Source organism: Manis pentadactyla, chromosome 10 (assembly GCF_030020395.1).
Source record: "Manis pentadactyla isolate mManPen7 chromosome 10, mManPen7.hap1, whole genome shotgun sequence".
NCBI lineage: Eukaryota > Metazoa > Chordata > Mammalia > Pholidota > Manidae > Manis > Manis pentadactyla.
Window position 1 is genome coordinate 15,672,056 of NC_080028.1, and position 27,866 is coordinate 15,699,921.

General features: G+C 43.3%; 1 long non-coding RNA gene across 1 annotated transcript; it reads left to right on the forward strand.

The window, feature by feature from the left end:
* The first annotated feature begins 1,248 nt into the window (after nucleotides 1-1,248).
* On the forward strand, nucleotides 1,249-27,866 carry LOC118915562 (uncharacterized). The gene is made up of 4 exons (XR_008991920.1): nucleotides 1,249-1,342; nucleotides 6,797-6,933; nucleotides 24,061-24,203; nucleotides 26,870-27,866. It is a non-coding gene; the product is annotated as an uncharacterized LOC118915562 (long non-coding RNA).

Below are 27,866 nucleotides of genomic sequence, written 5' to 3' on the forward strand. Positions count from 1 at the left end.
TGTATCTCAGCTGACCATCCAGCTATGAGAGCAAAGTTGAGGAGTTGTGACAGTGACCATATGGCTCTCAAGGCCAAAAATATTTATTATCTGGCCCTTTGAAGGAAGAGTCTGCCCATCCCCAATCTGTATGGGTGGCCTCCTGTGGGCTTATATGGTGCCCTGGGCAGCTGAACGCGGTAGGGCTGTAGCCGGCTAGTGGCCCCTTGGCAGCTGGGCTTCCTTTCAGCTTCTGGTTCTTCCACTGCATTTTAGTGTTTGGTTCTCTCCAAGGCTCCAAACCAAGGTTGTGTGAACAGAGAGAGCTGAGCTTTCCCTCCTAGAAGTTTTCCTGCTAATTTCTCCCCAAACTGCCTTTTATGCCTGCCCCTGGCTTCCCCCTTCACTGCTGCTATTCTTCCCAAGCCTCTGGCCCCTTAGGATATATGAATGGAGGCGTTTGGACCCTTTCTGTAATAAACCCTGAGTGACACCCTTAAACAGAGAAGTGGGGTTTGGGGATAATGTGAAAAACTGTGAAATTCTCCCAGTGTGCAGGGCCCAGCCCAGTTTTGGACAGTGAATCATGGCGTTGGCCAAGATATTCTCATTACAATCTCTGCTGACTTCCTTGGAGGAGTGAAAGCTGTTGCCTGCAGAAATAGGCAGCTTTTCAGCCTCCTTCTCTAATGGCCCTGCCTCATCCCTTGGTGGTCTTATCTGCACATTACTTCTATCTCTCTGAGCCACTATCTGTCTTCCTGAGCCACCACTTTAGCTCAATTACTGGGGACATGAGCCCAGTCTGAGGCATACCCATGCACAAGAACTAGAATAATAGGGGTAATAGCTCAGCCACTTACCATTTTAATTTCCTTGTTATTTCTCTTATATATATTTTTGAGTGTAGAGCATGCCTAGAATGACACATTTCTCTGGGACCTCATGTCCATTTGAACACCAGCAGCTAGAATGGTCCAGGAGAAAGCCAGAAGTGTGGCAAGTGCCTGGACACTGTTTCTTGATACATGTTTGAGTAAAACAGAATTTATAGAACATTAATATTGGATGGCATCTCTATTTGTTATCATACAGAGGTCCCTCATTTTATACTTGAGATCAGGGGATATGAAGAGAGCCCACCCAAAGGCACAGTGGAAAGGGGGCTACATGGTACCCTGAGAACTTGGCTGTGATAGTAGCTAGTCTTTCCATGTGTCCATGGACACAACCAATAAGCTGTCTTTGTTTTCCTTTTGTAGATTTATCATCATTCTTGTTTTTGATGTCATCATGATCATCAATGTGATTTCATCTTCGTAACTCTCATTTGTTCAGTGCTCACCGGGGACCAGCTACTAGGGTAAGCGCTTTACATATCTTACCTCATTTAAACATCACAACAAGTCTATGAGATAATTATCATGCTTCTTTTATAGAGGTGGGAACTGAGGCATTGAAAATTTTAGTTACATAGCGAATATCAGACTAGCCCTTGAGCACAAATTCGACTTTAAGGCCTTATTTGTTTTTTTTGTCTACTGCTTGTTTTCTCATGCCTACAATGTGTTGGGCACATAGTAGGTGCTCAATAAATATTTGTGGAGTGGGTGGATGAATATATGGTACCAAGCTGGTGCTCTTGACCATTTTGCTAGTGGGTTTCAAACTTGGCTCATCACTAGAATTCCTTCCAGAGCAGTCCAGATTGCAAATGCTACAGGTCTCTCTGGAGATTTTGAGGTGAGGCCCAGGAATCTGATTTTTAATACACTTCCCACCAAATTCTGATGCAGCCAGCTCAGCCCCAGGCTGCAGACAAAATTTGGCATCGACTGCTGCCACGCTATACTGCCTCATGAAAACTTTGCAGTTTTTTTAGTACTTTTGCAGAACAAATAAAACCACAATTTATATTTCACAATTTGTGTGGCTGATCTCATGTCCTTCTGACAGACCTTTCACATTTCAGAATGTTACAAATTACTTTCTTTTCTGGGATACCAAGACATAACATTGGATCTTGGGAGGCAGCTGGCCCTTCCAGATGTATCTCTATCTACCCACCTCACACACACATATCATGGCTATTCTTGTTCTCGGTCCAATTATCTTTCCGCTAAAGAAATCATCCTCCCTTGTTCATTCTAGAGGAGAGAAGAGTTGGGAGTAATTCCAGGGCCTTTAAATGTCAGTGACTCTTAAGGAAGGGGGTTTAGAATTGTTCTAGTTGCCCACAGGGTAAACCTAAGATTGGGGCAGTCTTATGGCTTGTTTGGCCAAGAGAGTTCCAATCTATCCCAACTTTCCAGGGGTAATTATGAATCGTGCCCCTGTTTAGTCTCAAGCATGAAACTGGGTTTGCACAATACATGCTATGGTCACTTTACCTAAGACCAGAAAGAAAAGAACTTAAAGAAGATAAGTTTCTGCTTATTTTAAGGAAGGAATCTCCATGAGACATGCAAAAAAAGCCCAAAACTCCCCAAAATGTGCAATCAGGCTGCTTAAGTTAAGGAGTGAGTTTCCTGTTGCTGGACGTGTTAAAGCAGAAGGCACATGGCTAGTTGTTGGGGATGATGGGAAAGAAGTCAAGCATCAGTGGATGACCTTAGAAGTCCCTTTTGACTAAATATCAGAGGACAGCGGAATCTGTGGTGCCTGAGCTGTGGTATGAGCCTGTGTCACACCCACACCCACATGAGAAGAAGCTGGGAACAGCAGAGCCTGTCCCTCTCGGGTGGAAGGCCATCCCATGGTCAGCAAGTACAAGATGTCTTCCCAATACTGTAGAATTGGAGAAGGCTCACGGTATTTAGAATTTGGCTCTTAACATCACACCCAAGCTCCAATGGCCTCTGCTGAGGAGGCTGGGCAAATCCTCAGGAGGTGAGTGCACTAGACAGGCTTCCTTTCCTGGGAACCAGAGCCACATCTGCTCCCATTCATCTTTGAAAAGCACATCAAGTGTAGGCCACCACTCTGCTCCCCCACCCCTGATAACCCCAGGTCACCAGGCAAATGTCCATGTGACCTTTGGTGGAGTTTGACCCTTGCTCACTCTGAGTATCTCAGAGCAGTGCGTAGTGCTAGGGAGTTCCCCCACATTCTTCAGGGGAGTTATCACATTCAGCCCTGCCCTACTTCCTATTCCCTTCCATCGTTACATACTAAGGGACCGGCCTCTGTGAATTTCTCCAAGATCACACAGAGCATTGGCTGCAGGGCCAAGGACCCAAACTCAAGATACCCCAGAGGAAGGCTGCTGCACTATGATACATCTTTCCAAGAGGATCCAGAGGAGCAGAAGCAAGTTGTGCAAATCCCCAGGCTTTTTTTTTTTAAGTCAAAGTTTAATCTTTCTACAATTTAAATTAGGAAAAAAGTGAAGAACTCACTGGGAGCAAGAAGAAGCAAGAGTTCTTCCAGAGTCTGGTGTTTGATGAGATAGATACTCAGTTATTGTGCATTTTCATTGTTTTTCCATGTAGAACATATGGCAGAGACTTGGGAACACCCACGGCTGGAACCAGGTTCCATAACTGGGTTGCTGGCAAAGCTGTTGTCACCACAGTAGTTGACTGTGCCCCAGACATATGAGATGCTGGTCTGTCCCTACAAGTCTTTATCCTAGTCTTCATCACAAGGAGGGCCTTGCCATATGCTCTTAGCTAGAGTCTGTTACACCAGGTTCCTGGCTTGATTGACAACATCCTGTTCAATATAAGTTTTGTCATGGCTTCAGATAGGGTGACTGATTTTGGCCCAAGAACCTGGGGGTGAGCACCAAAGGGGCATGTAGCCACTTTGTCTGCCACATCAGGATGAGTCCTAAGTTTCTGCCATGTTGGAAATGAAGAAGCCAAATCCAAGCACTAGGTGGAGACCTCCTCTCCAGAAGTTGCCTTCACCCCACATCTGTGCCCCAGCAATGCTCACTTCCGGCCTCCAATGACAGAGGGTGGGGCCCCCACTTCTTATATTGGATGGTCTCAGCTTGGCTGGAAGCAAGTTGCTATTAATTAAAGAAGTTAGCTGTTAGTCTGACTGTTGTTTCTTTGGAGGTTATCTTTTTCTTGTCCCAGTTGTTTTCCTAACCTTTCATTATGATGTGTCTAGATTTCTTTTTTAAAATCAAACTTTGGATTTTTTTGAACTTTTTGAATCTGTATATTAATATCATCATTTTGGAAAATAGCCCTAAGTTCCTCAAAGATTGCTTCTGTTTTATTCCATTCTTCTTCCCGGAGTGAGATTTCAATTAAACATGTGTTTGACCTCACAATGTCTGCTGACTCATTCCCTTATCTATATTTTTCATCATTTTTCGATGCAATTCATTCAGTGTTGCAACTCTTACCGCTGTTCCCCTTCTCCTGTCTGCTTTACCTGCTTTACATGTGGTAGATACTGCCTTCCAAGAGACAAGCGCGTGTTAGTCCCCCTTGTACTCCATACCCAGTTGTTTGGCAGCGTTTCAGTCTATGACTGGATTTAAAAAGAAGACAGTGACCCGGCATCTCTTGAAAGCATGCAATGGGAGGAGGCATTCCCGCTTATTTTCTGGTTAGAATGATTACAGATAACAAGTAGATTTTAGCTTGTATGTCAATCAACTGGTTGTGGCAACTGAACAGCTGCCAAGGACCAGAGTCCACATCTGAACTCAGTAGGACAGAATGCTCCCATAGGTGAGTGATACTCGCCATGGACTTGAGGAGGAGACACAGTGGCACTCATGCCGTGTGCTTGCCAGCTCTGATACATAACTTACGTTTCTTACCCAGGCACACAAAAGTGTGGGATGGAAACATGCTATTCATACCTACTTTCCAGTAGACATGATATTTGTGATGCTACTGATTTGTTGTTGATGTTTTAACACACTTCTACTGATCCCATTGTTAATGGAAATTCTGCCTGTTGGTGGTGATATGAACTCAGATCATGACACAGGTGATTTCCTATAATAGTGGGTGATAACTTCTCAGAATTCATAATACATGAAGATTTAGATTCGTTGAGCTTGATACATCCAAGCTCAGGATCGTACATATAAGAAAGTCCTCACTTAAATATATCAGAGTGAAACTATGGAACACAAAAAAACAAGAAAGACCTAAGAAGAAACAGATCCTTAATGATATTGTTGAGATAATGAAACTACCAACTTCCCAGTCTGCCCTACTTGTGAGCTTCCTGAAATGTGAAAACATAAATGTTCTTATTGTTTAAGAACATCTCAATTATAATTTTCCATTACTTCCTCCAAAAGCATTCTAACTGATTGAGAGGCCATAAGTAACGCCTAACTTCTTCAAAATGTTGTTCACACTGTGTCTGTTTCATTAGCTCTCATTCATATCTTAATTCACCTTGAGTCAGATTTTTCTCTCAGAATTTGCCCAGAACATTTTCTCTAAGGCCTCCCGTGTACTTCACATTGCTCAATCTAATGGATATGTTTAAGTCTCCATTTGATTTGACCTCCTAACAATATCCATAATAGTCAACACTTGCTCTGTGTGCCTTTGGGCAAGTTATTTAACCTTCCTTGATTTTCTAATCTGTAAAATGGGCATAAGGATAACTCACCACCTAGGATCACTGTGAGGATCACATGGAGTGTTTAGCAGAATACTGGCACATTGTAAGTGCTCGGTAACTGTTAGCTATTGTTAATATAATTCCCTCTTTCCTTTTTTGAAACACTATCATTGGGTGCAAGTATTAAGAAACTCCACCCATAGTGGTTCAGTAATAAAGGGCATTTATCAGTCATTCTAACTGAAGACCTCATAGGTTGTACAATGGACTTCAGACAATGCTTGCAGAAGTGGGTCAGCAATGACACCAAACCACATTATCTTTCATTTCTACTCTACCTTCTGTGGCTTCTTCTCCATTCCAAGGGTGAACCAAACCCCCTCCTGAACTAAAAAGTTCCTGGAGACCACAGCCATCCTGCAGGAAGAGGGCTGGCTCTCTCAGAAGTTCTCTTAAAAGAGTAATAGAGCTTCACTCCAGGAAGCTTCCAGCAGCTCTCTCCTGAATCACACCAACTTGAACTGGATTACATGCCCTAAACCAATGATTCTGTTCAGAGAGATATGGGATGTGATGGTTGGCTTCAGCCAATCAGGACCCATTCCTGGGCTGGAGGTACAGCTAGTTGTCTGTAAGATGAATACTCAAATAAATGTTTATTTTTAACGTTATCAAGAGGAAGGGAAATGGATCTCTGATGGCTAAAAGCAGTAAATATCCAATGCTTTTGGTTTACGATGGCTATCCCCCACAGTTTCCTCCCAAATTCTATGTACATTTCTCTAGTTACACTGACTCTTCTATATTATAGTCATTTATCCGTCTTTCTCCCATTAGAGAATGAGGTCCTTGAAGGTAGGATCCATGCCTCACTTATCCTCAGCCCCTAACACAGACATTGGCATTTGCTAAATGTGCATTAAATGCATCAATAAACATATAATTGAATGAAGAATGTTTCCTTTTTGCTTAATGGAAAAATCTATTCCCATAGCAGGGGAAACAGAATCCCCGCTAGAGACTAGAAGTTAATCTGTCTCTATAAATTTCAATCCCAATGCCCAGGATTTCCACCCAACAGATGCTTTTTGCATTGTGAAACACCCAAGCATGTGGGCTGCCTGAATTCACGTGTTCGCCCCATCCTTCATCACTCCACTTCCTGGGAAGAAGCCTGTGGGGGCCCTGTGTAGCTGCACATGTTTTCCGTTTCGTGTTTCAGCCAATAAATGAGACGGCTCTCTCACGGGCCACTTAACATGTATTACAGACGTTCCCTTGGACAAATGGTCTGTCCTCCCTCCTCTGGGAACCCAAAGCCTGAATGATCTGCAGACTTGACAGGGATAGAGAGCTGGGCTTAGAACACCCAGTGGCTGAAGATGGAGCATCCTTTATTTAGCACAGGTGGGTCTGTCTGGGGGTGGATAAGGCTGCACATCTAGAGGAACTATCACCTACAGGATGCCCACACCCCAGGAACGATGCTGGTATCAACTGGGACTGGGACATGGGGTCCATTCTTTTCTTGCTGCTCCTTTGATTTTACTTTAAAAAAGTTCAGCTCTTTCTGAAACCAGACGAGGGCCAATTTTAGCGGTGATGGAAGTGAGGGTTGTCTCTGAGTCCTGTTTCATCTGCCAGACTCATCATTACCAGCCAAAGGAATATGAAATTAAAACTGGGGCTTGGCTGTCCATGGCAACAAGCAGAAATCCAAGACCGTAATACATAAGACACAACCTCTTACAGAAATAAAAATCTGTGCAAAGCCACAAAACTCAGAAATAGCATTTGGTCCTTCTGCAAAACTACCACTTTTTTTCTTCCCTGCCAGATCAAACCCTACAGAAAACTGACTGCATTCTTACTGCCGTCCTTCCAGATTGGAAAAAGAGGAAGCAGTGAAATAAGGAGAGTGAGCCTGATAGTCTAAGAATAGAAAATATGAAGGCTGAAATTTTTGGTGTGGGGGGAATGCTCTGTTTAAAGGAGAAGAATTCAGAGGAGGACATGTTCAGAATGATAGTGGTACTAGGCCTGTCTGGCAATATGGCTTATCTCAGGAGGCACTTGCTTCCAGACCTCAAAACTGGCCACATTTTGCCCCAGAAATTTCTGCATTTCATTCTAAAGCAGAGCTTGTAAAGAGAAGTTGAAAGTGACTTTAATGTGGTTGTTTTCTAAAAAAAAAATCTCTTCTCTTCAACAGATGAATCTTAGACACTTAGAAGCAGCAAAAAGTTCAAATGTTATTGGATGTTTATGCAAACCTTCCAAACCCCTAGTGTTTATAAAGTGAAATTGGAAATATCCAAGAACAGTTTATCTGTCTAGTGGAATCAACATTTCCAGTTTTGCTTACCTTTGGAACCAAAGGTTAGGGATGTTAGAGCATCAGTAAACCCACATCTCATTGGAACTCATGTCTCATTAGGTAAAAAGTATTTTGGAGAGAAAGATTGGGTTTCTAGTGCTTATAAAACTCTGGGTGGAGTTGGGTTTCAGAAATGTTGTCCAGAAATCATTCAAAGGTTAGTAAACATACTGATCAATCAGAGCACTTATTAAGGGTTTGATAGATAACAAATGTAAATCACTTAGCACGGCACCTGGAAAATAATAGGAATTTAATACTATTAGCGACAATTTTTATAATGCAATTATCACTCTTTTGAATGAAAATGCATGTGGTCCCTAAGCATCTCATTTAACAAGTGTTATTAATTTTTCTATTTGTAATGTGTCTTTAGTCTCTGACTGGTCTAGTGGTTCAACCATCCATTGGGTTGCCCAAATTGGTGATAATGATAATACTAATTATAGTTTTTATGATTATTACTATAGGTAGGTAGGTAAATGTTATGAAGGATAGAGGGTGAAATTGGGCATGGTCATTCAGAAAAGAAAAATTATGTGAAAAAAATCACCCTCTCTAGTAATCAGTGAAATGCAAATTAAAACATAAAATGCTTTTTGCTTACTGACATTTTCAAGGTTCAAATTGGTAATTTTTAATGTTCTGAAACACTCTTTGGAGTAGCATGATTTGGCATAATTGATTCTTGGAAAGTAGTGTGATAATGTAAATTAAGTGCCATAAGCATGTTCCTATCCACTGATTCACTTTTAAGAATTGATCTGGAACCTCTAGGAGGGAAATTGAGTCCAAAGATTTAAGTGCAAAATGTCAACTGCCATCTGTCAGGATCCTGTCAGGAAACTACATGCTCATGCTGAGTAATTTGAGGGCAGTTTAATTTTTAAAAAGCAAAACAAAAGGAAAGAAGAACACACCTACTCACAAAGTGTGGGCAGGGTGTGTGGAGGGCACAAGGGATAGTGGGACAGGGGGGCCATCACAGAGGTTCCTCAGTGCCCGCTGAAGGCCTGAAAGAGTGGAAAGTGAGTGGTTCCCAGAAGGCTGGAGAGAGGAGCTGCTTAGTGAGGGCGTCTATGTGGCCAACCTGTGAGAATAAATAGCCCACCCTCACCCTCCTCCCAGCCAAAGGCAAGGGAGCCCTTTGACAAAGTCCATATGCACCCAGGGTGAACGGCGGCTCTGCAGAGACAAATGAAAAATAATCCAGCACACTTTGTTATTTTTAAGAGCAAGAATAAAAATGGAAGATGATACAAATGTCCAGCAACTGGGAAATGAGTCAATAAGCTATAGTCCTTTTGCAGTGGGATATTATGCTGCCATTTAAAATAATGCTTTTGAAGAAATGATAACGGAAGAAAATATTTTCAATATAAAGTCAACTGAAGGAAAGCAGGGCAGAAAGTAATATAGGACTCCATTTATGAGAAAAAGAAACAAAGAAAACCACACATGGCCCAGTGATTAAAAAAAAAAAATAGAGGGAATAGGCCCAAACTTAAACTATGGCTATTTTTGATGTGGGAAATTAAAGATTTTCTTTTTTTTTTAGTTGTCAGAATTTTCCAAATTTTACATGAGAATATATTACTTAGAATAACATTATTTAAAATACCGATCTTCTGCCTTCTGTAACTTAAAATGTGGTGGGAGAGAAAGATTCGGTTCTAATGAGTGACAGCAAAATGTAATTGAAGAACAAAGAAATAACTCATTGATTCCAGTGGGTAGGCAGAATCAGGGAAACTTCCTGGAGTAGGTGGCATTTAAACTGGGCCTTCAGAGATGAGAAATATTTCCATGGGTCAAGAAACAACAGAGGGGAACCAGGTGAGAGGGCAAGAAGAATCAGAGATTTAGTGGTCAGGAAGGTGTCAAGTACCCAGGGCACCAACAGCACATGGATGATTCTAGAGTAATACTTTGGCAAAATTGGAGGAACTTTTACACCATACAGATTTCTGTGTCCCTCTCTGGATCTACTGAATTGGCATCTCTGCTGGGAAGCCCAAGACAAGTATTTTGAAAATACTTTCAGGTGGTTCTCAGGCATGGCCAGGGTTTAGGAGCACAGGTGGGCAAAACACAGAGACGAGTATGCTGGGCCCTCGTGGGGTGGCTGTCCAGAAATCTCTAGCTGTCTCCCTCCCCTGAGGGGAAAGGGGTCCAGCAGCCTCCTTAGAGGAGTTCACTATGGATGGCAAACCTAGGGGGAGCCTGAAACTTCGGTGCTAAGGTGTGGCGGTAGCTCTGTGGTGGCAACTCCCCCCTGCTCTGTGACCTGGAGCAGCACATGGGGGAGGGGGCACAGAGACAGAAGGGATGAAGCAGTGTAAGGAGAAGAGAAGGGGTGGGAAACTGGCAGGATCCTGTCACCTTCCCATCCCTGGTACCCAAGCGCTCTGAGGTCCCATGGCCCTTAGTTTATTGAGGCCTCCTTTGTCCTTATGACAGAGCCCAGCTTTTTGCTGCTGGCCTGGAGGGAAGTGACCTCAGTGGTCTGCAGAGATAGGCAGGGTAAGCTTCGCCGTCAGACACAGCTGCGTTGCACTTCGCCAAGTCCCAGCTGGCCTCTAGGCAGCTCTGCTTCTACCTAACTAGCTAGTGCAGGCTCTCCCAAAGGGTTTTTCCCAGGACAATAGATGTTGCGGAATTAATGGGTGTTAAGCACAAACAAACATGTACATAAAAGAGCTATCCTTGGTCCAGAAAATTGGGACTTTCTGAATTAACAAAGTTAAACGGATTTCTCAACACACGATATACCTACACTTAAACCGTGTTATGTATCAATTACAGGTCAATAAACCTAGAGGGTGAAGAGAACTTCCAGGCTTAAATGATAAGCACATCCCCAGAAAACAGACAAACTGGTTTCTTTACTAGAAACTTCTCAGAAGCTTTATAGGTGCTTGTGCTTTGTGAATCTCCAGTAGTAATTAAGGATGTAGGTTTCCTCAAATTTATTTGTGTAGGGTACACTTTTTTTTTTCAAAAGGCATATTTCAGAGCTGGTTGTTGGCCCATAAGAGCTAACTCATTCAGTCATCTCTTCATTCAATAAACATTTATTAGAGTAGCAAAAACAAGAACTATTTCTCAAAATGAAATGCTATCTTATGAAGAGAACACACTAGCCTCTTGGGAATTGTGTGTGTGCATGCATGTTTATTTGTGCCCGTGCATGTGTGTGTATGCATGTGTGCACACATGTGTGTACATGTATATGTACATGTGTATTGCCTGGTAGTGTATATTAAGACAGGAATAAAGGGACAACCAGACAGAAAGACGGATGGGTCCTTGGTTTTGATGTTCACCTACAGGCTTCCAGATGTCCATTAACAAAGATAATATCTCAGTCTCCAAACAGAATTACATTATGTTGAATGGATTCTCGCTAGTTGCTCTGATTAATTTTGACTTCAATTAAAAGAAACCTCCAAATTGTTTGTCCTCTAGTGCATCAAATGAAAGTCGGCCATAGCAAGAGGTGCTTATGCCCAAACCTATTTTTAATTTGTGAAAGTAACTGGTCTTTCTCTGTAATCATATTCCATTTTTCTTTTCTTACAAGGCCTTGATCAAAAGAAGTTTCCCATGTTAATGATGATGATTTGTTGGGGAAAGAAGGTGGAAATGACATTTATTGAGCATCCTGTATAAGCCACTAAGAGGCTGAGCATTATACATACTCAATCTTATTTGATTCTTCTGGCAATTCTACAAGGCAAATGTTTCATTTTTTTCCTTTTTATAGACAAGAAAATTCTGTGAAGGTAAAGACCCCAGGTCTTCCTAGTTTTTGGTACCTGACCTATAGTTAGGCTTCTGTATCATTTTTGTTGAATGGATGAATGAATGAGGAAATGGAGCCAAAGAGGATTAGCTTAGGATCACCCAGCTTGTCAGTGTCTAAAGCCAACTTTGAACCCAGGTCTGCCTGACTCCAAGGCCCAGCTGGTTTCCTCCTCCTCGTTTTAGAACTGAACAACATGCTTTTATGTACATCTTTTGGTTTAATTCTATAAGCAGTGAGGTGGGGAGGCCATGCAATACCGTTCTCATTTCCTAAGGGAGAACCCTGAGGCTCAGAAGAGTCAAGAAACATGTCCCAATCACCCAGGTAAGAGAGGGCAGAATCAAGACCCTCTCTCAGGTTTTCTGATGCCCATTCTAGTGTTCTTCCAGCTACACCAGAGGCATTTTGAAAGCAGCTGGAGATTTCCCTTGAAGGGAGTGGTTCCTGAACTGATGTGCACAAGGCAGACACCTCAACCCCTGCTCCTAAGGTTCTGGTTGTCAGTCCTGCAGGGTCAGGCCATGCTCATGCTGGCACCCTCTGCCTGGAGTTTCCAGCCCTGGACTGGCTCTGGGAGAAATCTGCTTTAGAGATGGCTCAGCCCTGTCCCTGCCTTCTCTACTTCACCCTTGATTCCCATCAGGACCCCCACCTGGCCGTTTCCAACCTGCAGTCCTCAAGCGGCAAACCCACCTTCCCTTGAGGGACAGGTGCTTCTGTTAAGACCACTCTGTTTTCCCGTGAAAAGAGCCTTTGGCAGAGGACTTCTCCATCAGTGTCCACTATAAACACGATGCACATGTGTCTCTGGAATGTTCTCTGCCCTCATTTGCTGCTCTGCTGAGGGGCCTGGAATCTTCCTTCCCTGGAACAGGGAGGGCCGGGCACAGGCTATAATTTCTCAATTCCACTGGTTGCTCTCTAGGGCAGAAATGTGTTATTTTTTCCTTTTACCCTTCGCCATTTTCATTTTTCACTTTGCTCCAAACTCATAATATTTCTCTCAGCTTCTGTCTTCACAGTGCCAACACTACCAAGTGAAAAGTGAATAATGTCCTCAGAAAATCCCAGTGTCCTTCATTTCTAGACACAAAGCCAAAAAACTGATCTGACCTGGCCTTTTCCCTCTGCCACATGGAATAGTTGTTTAGGGCATTTGGGGAAGACAGTTTCTGGGGGCCATTAGAAGTGTTTAGAAAAAGACTGTTTATTAATAAGTCTCTCTCCTCCACTCTCTTGCTTTAGACTCTTGTCATCTCTCTCCTAGAGGATTTTGATAGGAGGTTGTTCTGGACTGTGTCGTGTCCCCCCAGATTCATATGACCCCCAGTACCTCAGAATGTATTTAGAGATGGGGACTTGAAAGAAGTAATTAAGGTAAAAGGAGGTCATATGGGTGGCCTTAGTTCCATATGACTGGTGTCCTTATAAGAAGAAAGCTGGACACAGACATGTACAGACAAAGACCGTGTAAAGACACGGAGAGAAGACGGCCACTTATAAGCCAAGGGGAGAAGTCTCGGAGGAAACCATCCCTGCCCACACCTTGATTTTCAACATCTAACCTCCAGAACTGTGAGAAAGTGAACTTGTGTTGTTAAAGCCCCCCAGTCTGTGGCACATTATTGTTATCCTAGTGACCTAGTACACGTTTGGGTACCAAGAAGTGAGGTCCTGTTGTAGTAAATACCTAAACCAGTGAAAGAGGATTTGAAACTGGGGAATGGCTGGAGGCTGGAAGAGTTTTCAGATTTTGGTTAGATAAAAACCTAGGTTGCCTTGAAGAGACTCTTCCTATGCTATCAAACTAATACTGCTGAATGGTAAATGATAAAATAACATAGTAGTTCAGAGCACAGGCCCTGGAGCCAGACACCTGGGTTTAAGGTGCAGCTCTGTCCCTTTGTTTCTGTGGGGCCTTGGGCTAGTTCCTTACCCTGTGTGAACAACAGGTTTATCATCTATAAAATGATGATAACAATAGTTTCTGCTCCACAGGGTTATCAGGAAGGCTGAAATAGTTAATATATATGAAGTACAGACACTCAGGCTAGAGCCTGACCAGATATGTCCCAACTCATTTTAAATAGGGGAAAACTAGGCCATGGAACTTGCTTTGGCTAGGAGAACACGTGGGCGTGACAGTGTCCCAGGTCCAAGCCTGGGAGTCAGGAGGCCTCAGACACTTTTACACACTCTCTTGAAACCATCTCCTTGGTGTGCAAACAAGTCTGGATTAGCTGAGTGGAGGAAATTGGGAGGGAGGTGGAGTTGAGTCCATTCAGTCTGGCCAAGCTATCCTAGACCAGCCGATAGCCAGTCAGCCTTCAAACGTGAAAGAGCCCTGCAAAGATCAGCAGAACTGACCCACGGTGACCTGAAATACGTGAAGGGTCACAGCCAAGACCAGAAGGACCACTGAGGGGATGTATAGACTCAAGAGCAACAGTAAAATGCCGAGTCTTGGAGAAAAGTGTTACACAGCATTATTATGGAAATAGATAACTGATACACAGGGAAAGCAGGATCAAATTTTCAGTGGAAACATTCTACAAACTATCAAAGTATAATGGAAGAAAGATGTCTTTGTCATAAGTTTAGGGATAGGGTTTTGCTCAGTTATAATGAAGAGGAGCTCATTTGTCAGGCAGGCTTTGGGATGAAATTTGGTATTCAAAGTTCATATTTTGAAACACACAATGCAATGAGATTTTCCAATGTTTTCCCCTTGCTGATGAAGCTTAATAACATACACTGCTTGCCATGTCCCAGTGTCCTCTGCGGCCCTCCCCAAGCCTAACAGCCATGGGCACCCATACAAGACTGGGTGGAGTATTCTAGGACCAACTGCAGGTTGCCTCAACTGTGGAGCTGTTTTCAAGAAACCATTTTCTGCAACAGCACCTCTACATACTTGTGCTGATGGACTTTCCCTGTAGGGATGGGGAGGGACCCAGCTGCAGCCTGAGTGCCCAGTACCAGAATGTAAAGGACATTATTCTGAGCTGCCCGATTCCAAAATAGGCACATTAGCTCTTCCCAGATTTCTGCCTGGGGTGGAATCCAGGCTGCTGGTTTCTCTGCATTGGGAGTGGGAAAGAGAGGCAGTGAAACCAATTCAAACAACTGTGCAGCATAGAGATCTTTGACCTTTAGGGCAACCCCTGCTCCCACTCCCACCATCCCTGGCCCTTGCTGTCCCCAAGGGTCTCAGGTGTTTCACCTGGACGATGGCTCAACACTTCCCCTGTGGTCCCTGTGGTGGCATATTCTGGGCAGTGACTACTTCTTTCTTGGCTTCATCTACCAACACATCTTCAAACTGATTGGAAACTTGTTTGCAGAGAATCCTTCTTTTCACGCTGAATAAGTGAGTTCTTTCTACCATCTTCAACCAGAAGCCGTCCCTCTGGTGTTGAGAGATGCTTGCCTGGGCTCCCCACCCATAGACATCCCACCCACTGCTCTTACAGTCAGACAACAGACACCGGGTTTTCCCAGGAGACACTGCCAACCCTAAATGATACATATTTATTTTTAACCACTTTCCCAGGTTTACATGTTGTGGAGTAAATATATTTTGGGGAAAATGTAAATGAATGAAATAAAGATGTAATAATACCATCATCTCAGGTGCCATGTGCCTCCAGTGTCTTAAGGGCTGCGGTGGGTCCTTTTGTAGAAGCATCTCTTCATTTTTACACTGTCTGGAGAGGATGTCCCCTTCTCCCAAGTTCTTAGGTGAGGAAAGGGAGGCTTCGAGAAGTCAAGAACACGTCAGGGTGGCAAAGCCAGCAAGTTGCAAGACGGTGACTGGAAATGAGATTTTCTTAGTCTGAGTTCAGTGTTCTGCCCACCATCAGGCTATTCTGTTCATTCTTTCTTTTCTCAAAGGGGGACTATTTAACAATAATACTCTTCCCAGCCTATGAAATTTAGTCAGCTACACATTTTATTTATTAAAATGTTATTGCAATACATACATCATTTCATTAAAAGTATCAAACACTGTATAACAATACAGCTAACATTTATTGAGCACTTGCCACATTACTAGTGCTTTATGTGTATTAACTATACACATAACATAATCCTTTTTGTCCACATATCATCCCCATATAACAGATGGAAAAATGGAGGTAGAGAAAGGTTAAGTAACTCTCCCTAGTGACACCTCCACCCTAGAGCTTGGCTCTGAACCAGGGCAGTCTGCCCCAGAGTCCATGCTCTTAACCATTTACATGGTGTGTTTTGCTATATACAGTAATAAGCAAATACATTTGATCTACTAATGAAGACCAGCTAATAAGTGAAATGCCAATAAGTACGTCACTTGCAATATTACTACATGATTCAGAGTAATAGGTGAAATCAGCTAAGTGCCTCACACTTCTAAGCACCTGATAAATGTTAGTTCCCCACTTCCCCATCCTCTATAGGAGAGGGAGATTATTCCTTCACCTATTTATTCCAAGAACATTTAGTGAGTATGGTCTGTGAGTTGGATCCTGTGCTATTTGAGGTGCTACAGATGGATCAACACAGCAGGGCTTTCTATTAGCACCTTGGGGGGGGGACACAGAGAAAAAGGGTAATGGACATGGTTTGTGAGTTAAGGGTCACTTTACAGAGTGGGTCTTGTAGGCTGACTCAGGGATCTAATATGTAAAGAACTGGGGACTTCAGACAGGAGAGGTCAAGTTTAGGTGGTAATAGTTAACAGCTTATAGGACGTATTCTGAGTGATGTATATCTGTATCTGTCTACTAGTCCAATAGTCATAAAGAGGTAAGTCACTTGTCCAAAGTCAGAAAGCTAGTGGGTGGTGGGGCTGGGATTTGAACCCAGGGCAGTGTGACTCTAGAGTCTGTGCTGTTGTATTACTGCTGAAGAGGTAGAAAAGTTAGGTGACATAGATCATTTGGAACCGAGCAGGTCGAGGCACTTCTTGTCCATATTCGTTAACCATCCCAAAATAGCTAACGATCTACAGCTAGAACCCTCACCTCTCTGAATGAGCAGAAAAGGAGGAAAATGCAGACAGCTCATGCTTACAGCTCTACTGCAAGTGGTAAGAGCTCTACTTCTGCACAAAGCTTAGACCTTTTCTAGGAAAATCACTAGAAAAAGAAGTCGCGGCAGAAGCCATCATTGGGCTAGTGGGCCCTTTGCAACCTGGATTTCTTGGAAAACTTTCACATGACGTTAGGCCTCGGCAATCTCAGCAGTGCCTGCACTTAAGATTCTTAAAGTGATCTCAATAAATCACCCATAATTCATGCAGGGCTGTGTTGAATGGTTTGCATTAAGCTGGACGTCTAAAGCCGTGAGTCTAAAGAGATTTGAGTAAACTGGAGATATATCAAAAATGCTGGAGAAAGGACAAACATAAGTGTGTCTGGCTCTGTTTTTTCCCAACTGCCATTGACCCAATGATTCCTGGTTTTCATTTGACTTGTGAAGAGTGTTCAAGGGACAACTAAGTAGGGAGCCATCAAAGCGAGCCCTGCCCTTGAAAGAAGAAATTCTCCTGAAATGCAGTAGGAACCTGTTATAGGCTGAATGTTTTCATTCCCAGGGGGCCAGAGGGAGCTGCTGCTGTGTCTTCTTGCCTGCATCCCATCCCCACCCTCTACACAGCCATGAAGTTGCTCTGTTTCTTCTTTACCTGGTGTAGCAATAAACTGGAAATTAGGATTTACAACCAGAACTCTCTTGGGGGAAGGGGTGGTTGAATCAATCCTGTCCGGTGTTCAACTGGGCTTGGGCTTTGTGTTTACTGTAGTAACTGTCCACCCGGTCCCCCTGCGGGGGGTTGCTGCTCCTTGGGGTCCATCGTAGGGCAAGAGGATGGAGTGCTTTCCTCCCTGTTCCTGTTCCAGCCCAGCTCCCAGCAGGCCCTGCCTGCCTGTGTCCAGAGCTGCTCTATATTAGTCTACTCTGGCTACCACAACAAGACACCTTAGACAATGTGGTTTAAACAACAGACATTTCTTTCCTCACAGTTCTGGATGCTGGAATTACAAAATCAAGGTGCCAGCAGGGTTGGTGTCTGGTGAGACCTCTCCCCTGGGCTTGCAGAGGGCCACCTTCTCTCTGTTCACAGGGCCTGTCCACAGTGCCTGAGCCTGCAGAGAGAGAGCTCCATGGCTCCTCTTATAAGGTCACCTATCAGATCGACTACTCCTATCAGATATGACCTCATTTAACCTTAATTGTTTCCCTAGAGGCCCCATGTACAAATACAGCCACACCGAAGTTAGGGCTTTGACATACACATTTTGGGGAGACGCAAACATTCAGTCTGTAACAGTTTCTCTCCCTCCATGCCCTTGGCCTTCACAGTGTTGCCCATTCCTCTGTTTGAGCTCCTGGTAGAGACAGGGGCTGTCGTGTTGCCCTGGCCCAGCCTCAGCTGTTCTCAGGACCTCCATGCCTGGGCCCTGGGAGAGGGGCCTTCTCGGCATTCCTGCCTCTCCTCTCTGTGGCAGCCCAACTCGGTGTAGTCTGCGGGTGATCTGGGGCAGGAAGTTACCTGTCCTCTGTACTGCCTTGGGTAGTGTCTCCCCAGTCCCCTAATTCATATCCACCTAGACCTTTAGGACATGACTGTATTTGGTTATAGGATCTTGGCAGATGTAATTAGTTAAGATGAGACTATATTGGATTAGGATGGACTGACCCTAAAACTAATGACTGGTGTCTGTATAATAGAAAGAAGAGGGAGATGCAGACACACAGATACCGAGGGAAGACCCATGTGACAGAGGCAGAGATTGGAAGGATAGAGCTACAGTAAGCCAAGGAGCTCCAAGGGTCGCCAGCGTCCGCCCGAACCAGGAGAGGGGCATGGCACAGATCCTCCCTCAGAGCCTCAGGAAGGAACCAATCCTGCAGGCACCTTGATTTCAGACTTCTGGCTTCCAGACCAGTGGGAGAATTCATTGCTGTTGATGAAGTCACCCACTTTGCATACTTTGTTACTGCAGCCTTAGGAGACACATACACTCTCCTCCAGGGCAGCCGACTTCAGCTTGGTGCCAGGTCCCCGTCCTGAGCCCATGGTGCCCTCCTGTTCCTTCCCCAAGGGCAAAGAGTTATGCTTCTACCCCTGACCTAGAGCAATGGATTTTTGTCTGGGCCCTGAGGACAAGAGGCCTTCCGCTGATCCCTCAGCAGCTTCTGACTTTGCTGTCTAAGGAGATGGGTCTGGGAAATCAGTGTCCCCTTCCTGCCCAGCAGTGCCCCCTCTGGGGCCCTCAGTCTCCAGCCTGACACTCATCTTTCTAGGAACACACCGAGGCCTGCAGAGCAGAGCATGTGAGTGCGTGCCGTCTTCCTCTGTCTGGGCTCCTCACTGTCCCAAACTCACACACTAGCTCACGTTGGCCTCTAACAATCTGTTACCATCTTAGCTGGTTTTTCCCCCGGCTTCGGCTGTGGCCCAGTCTTTCTCCCCTTCTCCTCCCCACGTGAGCAGGTTGTGTATCCTCTACCCCTGGAGGGGCTTGCCTCCCATTGGAATGCGACTCACCCAGTAGCTTTGTAATGTCAGCTGAGAGCCTGAAGAAAAGTGATGATTTTGTAAATTATGCAGCATTTCCTTCCTCATTAGGGTGAGATCACTGTTCTCTTGGGGTTTCAACATTCTAAGCAGGAGTGGAATTCCTTAACTAATATATCCTAAATATAAAATAGTGCAATTTCTCAGGGGCTTGGATTTAACTCTTGGCTCAGAAACTCGCTAGCTCTTTGGGAGTTGGGACCTGTGGCAAGTTGCCTGAGCTTGCGGAGACTTTGGTTCCCTCAGGGTTAACATGAAAGCTTGACAGAGTCCCATTCAGGCCTCATAGCCCTTTATTTTAAAGGAGGTACTAGAGTAATCTCATAGGCTGGACTATTCTTAGTTTTGCCTTACTTTAACATCATATTTTCAGGATGCCTTGGCTTGACTAGATAAAATGTGTTTGTTTGCTCATTTGGTTTTTTTCCTGAGGCAGGAATGGAAGGGTGGGCAGGTCAGGGGAGTCTCATTCTGCAGGTTGCTGGCTTTGACCTTCTTCCTTCCAGTCACGGGTGAGGTGTTGCTCTCAGAGCAGACAGCCCAGGAGCCTTGCACACCTTCTTGAACTTACCGAAGTCATTAAGGTACTTATTTTAAACTTATTTCCATTTTATCTCTAGCAGAGAGGGAGAGTTGTCTTGGTGCCAGGTAAGGGGAAATCTGTCAACAGGGAGTTTTTCATTTTCTGTCACTCCTGAGACATTCAAGTGCTTGAAGTGGCACCAGCAGTGCCAGGGCCCTGGAGTGAAAGGTGGAAGTGGGGAGAAAGCCTCCCCAGGAAGATGCCATAGCTCCCCTTCTCTGACTTGAATACTGGGGACAGGCCAAACCCTGGCTCCTCCCTAAATTAAGGGAGCCCTGGGAGCTGGGGCTGTTTACAGAATGTCTGCAGTCTTTGACCTTCCAGGATTGTCTGTGGTGGGGTTAGTTGGGATGAGAACAGTCTTCCCAAGAGTCCTTGGGGGGCTTTATTAGGAGCTGCAAGAGCGGGACTCAGAAATACGAAAATCATGAAGGGGGTGCAACAGGACTTTAAAAAATTTTTTTGGTTATGCCACTAAGAAGATATGTAAGTCAGGAAAACCATTTTGCTTGCATGTACATGTGTTCATTTCACTTAACACATATTCATTGGGTAGCTATTATATGCCAGGTCCTGTGCCAGGTGCTTAGGACATTGCAGTGAACAACACAGACAAGGACTTTGCCCCAAGAAGCTTGTAGCCTAGTTGAGAAGAGATTACATAGATGTTTACATAAAATATTTTAAATAATATCTAAGATAAGTACTGGTAATATGAAGTATAGGATGTTGTAAGAGTTCATTACAAGGGCCCAAAATAAAGTCTGGAATATTTTGAAAAGCATCCTTGATGAAGTGACATTTTGACTTAGTTTTAAAATATGAGTAGGCTCTGAGTAGATGGTGAGGGGGAGAAGAGTATAGAGGAAACAGCATGTGCAAAGGCTCTAAGGCAGGAAAGAGTTTGGAGAAACCAACCTGTGTAAGAGAAAATACTTAAATACATTGATGTTTGGGGAGTCCTATCAATTAAATGCATATATTGGCTCTCTAGACAACTCTTATTAGAAAGCCTCCCACGTGGCAAGTCCTGTTTATGCATACAGTACTTCCAGTCAGTGTTATAGGACTTCATTCTTAAGTAGGAACAGACAATTAAGGATCTACAGACCTTTGAGAAAGTCCATTAACATGAAATTCAGAACCACAGAGAAAACAAAGAAGGATGTGGAGAAACAATCTAATTTTCAAAGAGCAGAAATTTTAAAGTAGAACAAGACTATACTAACATGGTCAGAGAGATAAAAGAAATCATTGCATCCACGACAAAAGAGCAAGTTAGTATAAAAAATAACATTCAGAAAAAAAAAGAAATAAAGAGCTCTTTATTAGTTATGAATTAAAGTTATGACAGCTGAAATGAAAAAAACAATAGAAATTAAAATTGAGGAAATCTTCTAGAAAGTATAAATAAGCCAGAGATATAAAATAAGAAGAAAATAAAATAATTCTGTCAACCCCAGATCAATGGGCTACTGAAGGAAGTCCAAAAAGAGACTAATAGAGAAGAAAAGAAATTAAGAAAACAACATAGGAAAAGGTCTTAAAGATATGCAAAAATGATCATAATACTGATATAAAAAGGTCGAATCTATTTCTCTACCCCTTGAATCTAAACTGAGTTTATGACTTGCTTCATCCATAGAATATGGCAGAAGTTTTGAGCCTAGGTTTCCAGAAGCTTTGCATACTTCCGCTTTTGCTCTTGGACCTCTGCTAACTACTGCTAACCATACGAACACCCTTGGGTGCCCTGATGGAGCACAGACAGGTGACTCCAGCTGAGCTCAGCCTAGATCAGCCAAGCCTGGCTAGATCCCTGGAAGTGCTCGGCGGAACCCAGACCAAATCATTGTCAACAACTAAACTTTGGGGTGGCAGGTATACAACAAAAGCTGATACAATGAGTTTCTAGAATGAAAATTTCCAACAAAGCCCATCTCAATAAATGAATTAAAGGCCTGCACAAAAGGTACTGTTACCACAGTTTTAAACATCATGGGATAAGGAAAAAATATCTAAAGAAAAAAACAGATCACATTAAAAAGGAACAGAAATGAGAATGGCTTGGAAACTTTTAATAACAATACTAGATGCTGGAAGATATTACAGCAATGATACCTCTGAAGTTCAGAGGGAAAAATATTTCTAACCTAGATATTTTCTATCTAAATAAGATGTATTCGTTTTCCATTTCTCCCACAACAAACGATCACAAATTTTGCAGCTTAAAACAACACACGTTAATTATCTCCCAGTTTTGGAGGTCAGAAATATGGCAGTCTTGACTGGTTACTCAGATTTGAGTCTTGAAAGACTGTGTTGGCAAGATTGTATTCTTTTCTGAAGGCTCAAGATTGAGAATCCCCTTCCAATCTCATTCAGATTGTTGACAGAATTAAGTTCCTTTCAGTTTTAGGATATAGATCGTGGCTTCTTTGCTGGCTGTTGGCCAGAGGGGTTGTTCTTAGCTTGCAGAGGTTGCCAGAGTTCCTTGACTCACAGCGTCCTTCCTTCATCTTCAAAGCCAGCACTGCTTCAAGTCCTTCTCATGCTTCAGATCTCTCTGCCATCACCTCCCCCTCACCTCTCTTCTTCTCAGAGAGAGAAAGTTCTCTGCTTTTATGGGCTCGTGTGATTGCATTAGGCTCTTGTGGATGATCTAAAATATTTTCCCCATCTCAAAGACCATAATCTTCATCACATCAGCAAATTCCCTTTTGCCATATAATGTAACATATTCATTGATTCTGGAGGTTAGGAAGAGGACATTTTTTGGGGGTGGGGATTATTATTCTGCCTACCAAGCTATGAAAAAGTATAAAGGTAGAATCAAGACATTGTTTCAAAATCTTCTGTTTCTCAAAAATCTATTGGAGGATAGCTTTTACAAAACAAGGTAGTAACAAAAAATGACCAAGACTTGGAACTGGAAACACAATGATGGTGAGGGAAAGCCCCAAGACAAGCACTTTGTGGCAAGCCTAGATATGAAATGTATGAATGCCCCATTCAAGAGGGTGGGAGAAAAATACTGAGCTAAGTAACCTGGGAAATGAGTGCGTTGGTAGGACTAAAGGCAAAGAAAAGTGTATGTAAGTGCTGTTCTCTAGCAGATAAAGTTGAATTCCCATATCGGTACTGAAACCGCTCTCCACGTATACTGGAACTGAACAACTAAGCAAGTGGATGACAGATGCTAGGAACCGGGTTTCTCACTGTTGGAGTGAGAGATTGCAGGTAAGTAAGGGGAGAAGGCTAGAATAATCCACGCGGTATTGGATTCAAACTGAAGGCATCAGTAAGAACTCATGTTTAGCTTAATACAGACACACATGGTTACATATAGAAATGTTTATAGATATATATTTATACACTGGTTAGTATACACACATGGATCTTCTTGTTTGTCAGGTGAGAGGGCCTAGAAGCAATGACACCCTGGTGGCGGTGAGCAAACCTCACGACCAGGGGTTAGTTCCTAAGACCATTCTCCAATAAAAGGATACAGGACTCCTTGGAGAAAAGGCTGATTATAGGACTGTGACCTAAGAAATGTACAAGATGATTTCTTGTAGTACCAGAAAAGAAAGAAGTGCTCAAATACAAACACAAACAAAACCCACAATGGTAAATAATAAAGGTATGCCAAAGGTGTACAGGAGCCAATTGAAAGTTCACCCACAGTTGTTGAAGCAGCTACATAATTAAGGTAGTAAAAGTAGTATTGAATTATAACCCAAAGGCTAAAAAGAATCCCTGAATCAATACCGATGGAATAAATAAGCAATGTAAGGAGAACAGACAAATCTCCTATGCAGGAAAATTATAAATAATTTATGTAGATACTCCATCTTCAAAGTGCTACAACATCACTGCCCACTCCTTAAGTGTGGGCTGCACATAGTGACTTACTTCCAAAGAGTAACGTATAGAAAGGGAAAGAGTAAGTTGATGGTGGGAAAAGCTGAGAAACGCTACCTCAAGGCAGGTGATGCAGGCCCATTAGCATCAATAATCATAAGTCATGTAGACAAGGGGATACGTATCCTGGGTACTATATGATGAGAATGGCCCTTCACCTCGTGCTCTTCCTCCCTCAAGTCCACAGCCCCAGTCTAATCATAAGAAAAACATCAGACAAACCACAGTTGAGGAACATTCTACAAAACATCTGACCGGTATTCTTCTAAACTGTGAAGGTCATCAGAAACAAGGGAAGTCTGAGAAACCATCACAGCCCAGGGGAGCCTAAGAGACATGACCCCTCAGGTCACATGGCTGCTGGAAGGAATCCTGGAACAGAAAAAACACACTAGGAAAAAACTAAAGGAATCTGAATAAGGTATGGACTTCAGTTAAGTTATGTATAAATATTAGTTCCTTAGTTGAGGAAAATGTTTCATTCTGATGTAAGATGCTAATAATAGAGGAAACAGTATGAGATGTGTGGAAACTTTCTGTAATACTTTCCCAATAATTTTGTAAGTTTAAAAACTCTTCTAAAAGAAAAAAAGTTTATTGAAAAAGAAGATATTAGAACATATTGTAATGTACTGTAGCAAGAAGGGTAATTATTATTTCATGACATTTTTGTTTCCTTAACTATAAATGTATATGTAAACATAGATACTTGATCTTGATGTAAAATTGTTTTTGTACTGGGGATTATGCATAAAAGGTTGAAAAACACTGAAGGATTGTTGTCAACTCTAATATTTCCAAAAAGTATTCATTTGAAGTTGTGAGAGGTTTCATCCATTCAGCCAACAACCATTCAGGGATTAATCGCCATGTCCCAAGTAGGGTGCTCTGTACTGCAGGGGATGCCCCAGATGAATGAGACACGGGATTTCATCTGTTGCAGACAGAAGCAGAAAAAAGAAATACTGTGTCATGCAAAAGGCTGTGAAATAATGCTAAATGGAGGTTTATTAAAGTGCCATGGAAGGGCAGAGGGAAAAGGAGTGAGAGTTGACTCAGAGTGTCAGGAAAAGCTGAATAGGACCTGGCATTTTTGTCAGACTTAAAAAACAAGAAGAAAAAAACCCCCACAATCACGAATGTTTGCTCAGCACTTCCTGTGTTGCCAGAGTCACTGCAAAGAATATTACAGGGACCACCTTATTTTATCCTCACACATCCTCCTGGCTAGGAACTAGTTTTATTCCCCACTTTACAGAAGACAAAACTGAAGCTCAGAAGTTGAAGGAATTGCCCAGGGATGCACAGATGTGAAATGGTGGAGTGAGATCCTCGCCATGTCGTATGCCTCGGAATTGCTTACCCCACCTTACCACTCCCACAGCCATCCCCTCCTATTTGCTTTCCCTACTTTTCTTCTACACCCAGAGTATGATTTAGGATTCTTCACTTCCTCAAAATATTGCCCACTGACCTCCCCCTTTGTCCTTGCTGAAATAATCCTACATAACCTTCTTAGCCCAGCTCAAGTGCTATCTTCTGTCTGTAGCTATTGTTCATTCCCATCTCTTCCAGCAAAATCCATTGCTCCCTTTCTTTTATTAAAGCTTCTGTGGAAAAGTCTATCTCCCCCACCCCTACCCCAGTCACTGCACTCAAATCAGGGCCAGTCCATTTTCTCTTTGTTTCTGCCTCCCAGCAGAGTGTCTGGCATTTGGTAGTTGCCCAATAAATGAGAAGAGAAGGAGGAAAGAAGTGCAGGATTTCCATGAGTGAATGAGGAGAGATAGGAAGCCCACACTGAGGAGAACAACACAAGTAAAAGAGGGGAAGGGAAATGGTGGAATGGTCGGTGGGGATGGGGGGTATAAGAGCCCAGATGATGGCCAATGATGCCAACCTGGGGCCAGAATGGGCAGAGCTGGGCTGCTTTGCCAGGCAGCTGGGCCTTTACTCTGTAGGCAGTGGTGAACTATGGAGGGGTTTCTGAGCTGAGGAACAAGATTTGAATTGAGTGACACATTCTATTTTATTCTGTTTTCTCACCTTGAAAGAGGTTGGTGGTCAAAAGGAAATATGAAAATCAGTATTTATTATATATCTATTATGTTTCAGGCACTGTCCTAAAATCTTTGCACAAGTGTTCTCATTCATTCTCAGGATAACACAATATGCCAGATAGTTTCCCTCGTTTTATGTTTGAGGAGATGAAGCTCAGACAGATGAAGTAACTGGTCCAAGATCTCACTGGTAAGAAGCTGCAGGTCTGGGCTCTGAACCCAGGTCTGTCAGATGCTAAAGCTCATTATTTCCCCACTGCATCATCCCGCCTGCTTAAAAAATCTCTTCATAGTGTCTCCTCTTCCTCTTACCCACTTTCTTTGTTCTCTGACCTCTTTCTCTTTACCTTTTCCCTCCTGTTTCCCTGGACCTAAGTGGCAACTGGCTGTGGGCAGGGTGATGTGCACCCCAGCATCAAGAATCCCAAGGATGGCTTTATTGCCCTCCCTGCATTGCCATCCCGAGGCCAGGGATGCTGTGTGTGGAGCAGACCAGCGGGAGGCACTGGCTGTGAGCGCTCCCTGGAAGTGCTGCCAACAGCCCTGGCTTCTGGGAATCCTTCTGCTCTTTCAAAGGAGACCTTCCTTCTAGCTAATGAGTAACACAAGACAGTGAGGTTACCCATTTTAGCTGCTTGGATGTCTGCTGATCTGAAACCTCCTTGTGAATGTACTTTTTGTTACTTTCTTTCCTCCAAGCGTATCAGGCTAACCAAAAACACAGGAGTTATGAACTGAAAAGAAGAAAAAAAAAAAAGCCAGTTCTTTCTTTCTTGATAATGGTATTATGATCCTGGCACTCCCATTCAAGCTTCTCTGAAGTTTTCAAGCATTGTATGCTTTATGTGTGTGCTTGTGATTAAAATATGATGTACCTTAAAAGCCATTCCAGCCTCTTGTGATGTGGTCATAAAAATTATTTCAGCATTAAATACCTCATTCCCATCATGTCGGTTTTGAGACCACTGGTAGATGAATCACTGGAGAAATGAAATGCTTAGCAAAATATTTTTCTTTCTGATTGCAGGGCTGAGGCTTATTCGATTAAAGGATAAAGGTAAATTGATCAAATATGTGGACCTTCGGAGTTTATTTTTATCACTGCCAAGCCAATTTTGAAATGCAGCGATCTGATTGGATTTTCCTCTCTGTGGTCCCTGTGAAGGACAAAAAGTAGATGAGAGAGAGGCCTGATGCCTGGCCATGTGGAGGCACGGTTGGCCAGTTTCCATTTTCAGTTTTCCTGAAGCTGCTATGATCTGGAGAACTCAAACCAGCATCAGGAAAGCCCCTTCTAATGGAGCACCCAGTGATTTCATGACAAGCTGACTTTGAAGCTCGCACAGAGTTAATAAAAAGACACTTAGCTTTGCAGACTCAACCTGCTCAACCGTTTCCCATTAACATTCCTCCTTTCAACTTGGGGTCCCTGTGGCCTGTCCCCTTTTCTTACCTCTGTGTCCTTCATTGTCCCATTACCCAGGTGGTTGAGGTTTCAGGAGAATGAGAAGGGGTGGAGAAAAAGCTGAGGGATGTAGGGGCAGAAGAGGGACCACGGGTTTTCATTTCAGCTGTGTGCCTAATCCCACCCCCAGCTTGTTTCCAGAGGCTTCTGTGGCTGGGGAGAGGCCAGCTGCCTTCCTGCTCCAAAATGCCCAATATTCATCACAGTTTATTGTTTTGGACTATCACCAGCAACAAAAATCATAGCAAGCGGTAAAATTGAGGGGCATTTTCTGTGCCCAAAGTGCACTGAAGCCTTACATTCCTTGCTTCACTGAATCCTCACGACAACCCTATATAGTAAGTGTTATTATTGCACTTTGAGATACAGGGTAACTGAGGTATGGCAAGTTTAAGTAACTGGCACAAGTAGTAGAACTTGGATTTGACCTTTCCTTTTGACCCTGGGCCCTGGGTGTGCAATCATGTCATTAAACTGCTTCCCACATACTTTAAGTGTAATATTATGTTGTTGGAATTCAGATGCTATAAACATGCAGCAGTGTTTAAGGTTAAATGTG